Raw genomic sequence first — 6131 nt, forward strand, 5'->3', positions numbered from 1 at the left:
TTTAAAAACTATGATGTTCGGCCCAAAAATGTCATGGGAATCGCGAAACACCATCTCGGTAATCACTAGACGATCGTGGTGGTTGGCTGATGCTCTCTCCACAACTCTAATGCCCCGTCCTAATCCATCTGGACGAATACATTACATTTGGTTACATCGCGAGGTACTTGATCTCTATATGATACATTTTACAAACATTGCATTCGTTTTTGAAAGACTAACTTTCATTATATCAAAAGTTGATGGCATGCATACCATTTCATAATATATCTAACTATAATTTACTTAATAATAATCTTGATGAACTCAACGACTCGAATGCAATGTCTTTTGAAATATGTCATGAATGACTCCAAGTAATATCTCTAAAATGAGCAAATGCACAGCGGAAGATTTCTTTCATACCGGAGAATAAACATGCTTTAAAGTGTTAACCAAAAGGTTGGTGAGTTCATTAGTTTATCATAATCATTCATTTTCATCATTTTAATAGACCACAAGAATTTCATTTCCAGTTCTCATAAATATACGTCCCATGCATAGAGACAAAAATCATTCATATGGTGAACACCTGATAACCGACATTAACAAGATACATATAAGAATATCCCCTATCATTCCGGGAAATCCTTCGAACATGATAAAAACAACATCGAAGTACTAAAGCATCCGGTACTTAGGATGGGGTTCGTTAGGCCCAATAGATCTGTCTTTAGGATTCGCGTCAATTAGTAGATCGGTTTACTAATTCTTAGGTTACCAAGAAAAAGGGGCATATTCGGCTTCAATCATTCACCCATATAATGTAGTTTCAATTACTTGTGTCTATTTCGTAAAACATTTATAAAAATTGCGCATGTATTCTCAGCCCAAAAATATAAAGGGTAAAAAGAAAAATGGAACTCACCTAATGTATTTTGTAGTAAAAATACATATGACTATATTGAACAATGCATGGTTGGCCTTGGATTCACGAACCTATAACATTTGTATATCTATTAAAACATATAATGGAAATCACATAATTTCGTTTATTACTATATATTATTTATATATTTGTTGTTTTATAGAATTTATACTAAGTTCCATTTAAAAACGTATACTTTTATTTTCATAATCGTGATTATTTTAATAATAAGGATATAGATAGTACTGATAACGATAATAATGATAGTTTTGATAATAATGATACTACTAATAATATTTTTTAATGATAATACTAATACTAATGTTAATAATAATAATAATAATAATAATAATAATAATAATAATAATAATAATAATAATAATAATAATAATAATAATATAATACTTAATAATAATATTAGTAGTAATAATAATGATAATACTATTAATTATACTAATAATCATATTACTAATATTAGTGATAATAATAATTAACTTTATAACAATAACAATTAATAATAATAATAACAATAAAACTAATAATACTTGAAACTACCTTTAAAAGCTTTTTCCCTACAAAGAATGCCTCAGACAGGACTCGAACCCAAGACCTCTCGCTTAAACCCCAACACCTAAACCATTGCTCTACTTAAGGCTTTCTGTATTATTCTCGAATTACAATTATATAACCATTCGGTCTGTTTGCTTCTTCCCCTCAATTACTATCTCCATTGGGTCATAGCCCAATATTTATTACGGCCCACTAGCCCAAAAATAAATATACGGCCCATTTAGGAAAACAAAATAGTTAGGCTCAAGTAATAAAATTAAATTGGGTTACGGTTTGCAAATGAAAACAGGAGTTGATCTTGCAAGGTTTATTAGTTGTTGGCCCTACAAAAAAAAATGACGAGTAATAATTTGGTTCCAAGTGGGTGATTTTTTTATTCTCTGTCAGCCAACAAAGGAAAAAGGAAACAACAATTTAAAATGGCAACAAGGGTTTTTGGTTTGTAACAGCGAGAAGAAAAAAAAATTGATCGAGCAGTAAACAAAATCGTGACCATCAATATCTCTGTTTCTAATTATCATCATCACTATCGTCTCTATCATCTTCTCATCATCCTTCTTTTGTTACGTGGGCGCTTAAACCGAAAAGGAAACAGATGTAGTAGTAGATTGAACGATTGAATGATCAAAGTGAGGGTATTGTGGTGTTTTCCAGCGACGGTATCAAAAAGAAAAAAATATATAGCTGTAGCGGAAAAAAAATAGATATGGTGGCGGTTTGCTTCGGTGGTTCATGACAGGATTCAATCAAAACAGAAACAGAAAGTTAATAGGCTTCGATGGTCTTGGTTGAAGTGGTGATCTTCGATGGTGAAAGGACCCGTTCATATACATTATAAACGATTCACAATAGTTGATTACATTGCGAGGTATTTGACCTCTATATGATACATTTTACAAACATTGCATTCGTTTTTAAAAGACAATCTTTCTTTACATTGAAAATTGACAGGAATGCATACCATTTCATAATATCCACTATCCAACTATAAATTGATTTAATAATAATCTTTGATGAACTCAATGACTCGAATGCAACGTTCTTCGAAATATGCTATCAAAGACTCCAAGTAATATCTTTAAAATGAGCAAATGCACAACGGAAGATTTCTTTAACACCTGAGAATAAACATGCTTTAAAGTGTCAACCAAAAGGTTGGTGAGTTCATTAGTTTATCATAATCATTTATTTCCATTATTTTAATAGACCACAAGAATTTCATTTCCAGTTCTCATAAATATACGTCCCATGCATAGAGACAAAAATAATCATTCATATGGTGAACACCTGGTAACCGACATTCACAATATGCATATAAGAATATCCCCATCATTCCGAGATCCTCCTTCAAAGATGATATAAATTTCGAAGTACTAAAGCATCCGGTACTTTGGATGGGGCTTGTTGTGCCCGATAGATCTATCTTTAGGATTCGCGTCAATTAGGGTGTCTGTTCCCTAATTCTTAGATTACCAGACTAAAAAGGGGCATATTCGATTTCGTTAATTCAACCATAGAATGTAGTTTCAATTACTTGTGTCTATATCGTCAAACATTTATCAAGCAGCACATGTATTCTCAGTCCCAAAAATATATATTGCAAAAGCATTTAAAAAGGGAGCAAATGAAACTCACCATACTGTATTTCGTAGTAAAAATACATATAACGTCATTGAACAAGTGCAAGGTTGGCCTCGGATTCACGAACCTAAATTAATTATATATATTTATGTGTTGGTCAATATTTGTCTAACAAATTAGGTCAAGTCATAGTGTACCACAATCCTAATGCTCGAGACTAATATGCAAAAGTCATCAAAAGTAAATTTGACTCAAAATAATTTCCAAAAATCTATACATGATTAATATATAGTTTAAATATCGTTGTTTTATATTTTTAAATATTTTTAAAAGATTTATTAGAGTAAATAATATAATTTATTTATTAATAAATAAAATTTTATATTAAATTTATATAATAAAATATACTTATATATATATTAAGTAATAAAATTTATAGGGTTCATTTAATATCATAAAGATAATATGATAGGTATTATTAAAGTAAGTTATTACACGTAGTAAAATATGTTTGTATCACATATTTATTTGATAAAATAATATCTATAATGATAGTAAGTAAAAGTTGTATTATTTTGTAATAATAATTATTATTATAAAAATATCAATATTTATAATTACTAAGATGACATTAGATAAAACGATAATTCTAATTATGATAACTTTAATATTTACGATAATTTTTAATATTATCTTTAAAATAAAAATTTTATTTAAAATAATAATAATAATGATATTTTATAGTAACAATGACATTTCTATTAAAATGATAATTTTTATTAAAATGATAGTTTTAATACTAACGATACTTTTAATAATAATAGTAATGATAAAAATAATAAGAACGATAATTTTATCTAAATCAATATCTTATAACATTTTAATTTCATCATGATACTCTTACCCATTATTTCCTAATCGTTTCGTTTAATAGCTTTTAATCGTCTTTTATATCGTGTTCATAATAATGATAATAATAGTAATCAAAATAATTAGGTGTTACAAATATTTGTTTTAATTACACTAATATTAATAATGATAGTTACTATAACATTATTAACGATAATACTAATAATTATCTTAATGATAATATAGTAATAATAATAATAACAATAACAATAACCATTTTTAAATAATGATATGTATATTAATAATGATAATAATAATAATAATAATAATAATAATAATAATAATAATAATAATAATATCAATAATAATAATAATAATAATAATTGGATAATAATAATAATACTAATTATAACTTTAACGATAATAACGATAGTAATAATAAAAAAATAACAATTTTTAATGATAAATTCCTTTTATTGATAAAGATAATAATAATGATAATAATAAGATAAAACTAGAACGACGATAAAAACGACAATAATAATAATCATTTTTAATAAAAATATCGAAAATTCAATTGATTATAACTTCTAATCCGTTCATCGAAAGCATTCGATATCTAAAGGAAAAGTTCTTAATTTTTCGCTAGCTTTCCAAGGACATGCATATCTTATACCTTATCTGAACCGCAAGTGTAACTAATTCAACATTCAACCTAACCTGTCTAAGGGCAATATCAAAAGTACAAGCATGCATAATCCTAAATACTCGAGCACTAGTCAGGGATACACTATTAGTATGTAAAAGTTAAATTATGAGTACTCACGTATCAATATTGAGATTCAATATTGCGGGAAAGGTACGTAGACGCAACGGAAATGATAAACACTATATTGACCTCACGAGCATACCCATGAACCATACTCAATCACCTCCATAGCTATAACCCATAATTTCCTTAATCCTATCCCACTCAAAAAACAATTTCGAAATCACTCGGACAGCACTCCGTCGTAATATTTTATGTATACTAATAATATCTTGAAATAATACGGAGTAAATATATATATGTAAATCGATTGAGAGAGTTTAGAGAAAAATATTTTCAAGTTTCTATGAAATAATGAAACCTATTGAATTCTATTTATAATAGATTTTTGAATTATTAAAGTGAATTATTAAAGTATGAATTATTAAAGTGGATTATTAAAGTATGAATTATTAAAGTGAATTATTAAAGTATGAATTATTAAAGTGAATTATTAAAGTATGAATTATTAAAGTGGATTATTAAAGTATGAATTATGAAAGTGAATTATTAAAGTTAAAGTAAAGTAAAAATAAAGTAAAGGTAAAGTTTAAGTATAGTAAAAGTATAAAACTATGTACGTATAATACGCGTATAAATATATATAATATTAATTTAAATCATTATATATATAAAATAAAATATAAATATCGTTATCTTTATCATACTAGTTAAGTAATGAGTTGTCAAAAGTGGTTCTAGATATTTATAAAAGTTATATACGTTTTAATAATAAAGTTCTTTTTAAACTGAAAACGTTTTTGTATGTTTGAAACTAAATAGATCAATCGAGTCTTTATGAGATTCAATCTTCCACTATCATTTCTCTAGTTCTCAATGATTGACAATTTGTTCTTATTTTTAAATCACTTTACCATTTTCCGAATATTGTTAAAATGGAAAGATTTCTCAAATCAACGTGGGCCTTTCAACAGAGACTTGTAATCATAATTCAATATATCTGATAATTCAATCATTTGATCTTATCTTCTAATTCCATTGATAAACATTTTGAAACAGATACAATCAAATAAAGTATTTAATCTAATATTTTGTTTATGTTTCAAGTTATAGTATATATACACATATACATATATAATCATATTCGTTTAATGGTTCGTGAATCGTTGGAACTTGGTCGAGGTTGAATGAATGTATGAACATAGTTTAAAATTATTGAAATTTAACTTAACAAATATTGCTTATCGTGTCGGAAACATATAAAGATTAAAGTTTAAATTTGGTTGGAAATTTCCGGGTTATCATAGTACCTACCCGTTAAAGAAATTTCGTCCTGAAATTTGAGTGGAAAGGTCGTGCATGATAATAAGTATGTTTTCATGATGCATACGGGCTAAAAATTAGAGTTTTATCATCAACGAATAATTTGGATAAACAATCCATTTATATGAAGAG

This window comes from Rutidosis leptorrhynchoides, chromosome 2 (genome assembly GCF_046630445.1).
Source record: "Rutidosis leptorrhynchoides isolate AG116_Rl617_1_P2 chromosome 2, CSIRO_AGI_Rlap_v1, whole genome shotgun sequence".
In the NCBI taxonomy this organism is placed as follows: Eukaryota; Viridiplantae; Streptophyta; class Magnoliopsida; order Asterales; family Asteraceae; genus Rutidosis; species Rutidosis leptorrhynchoides.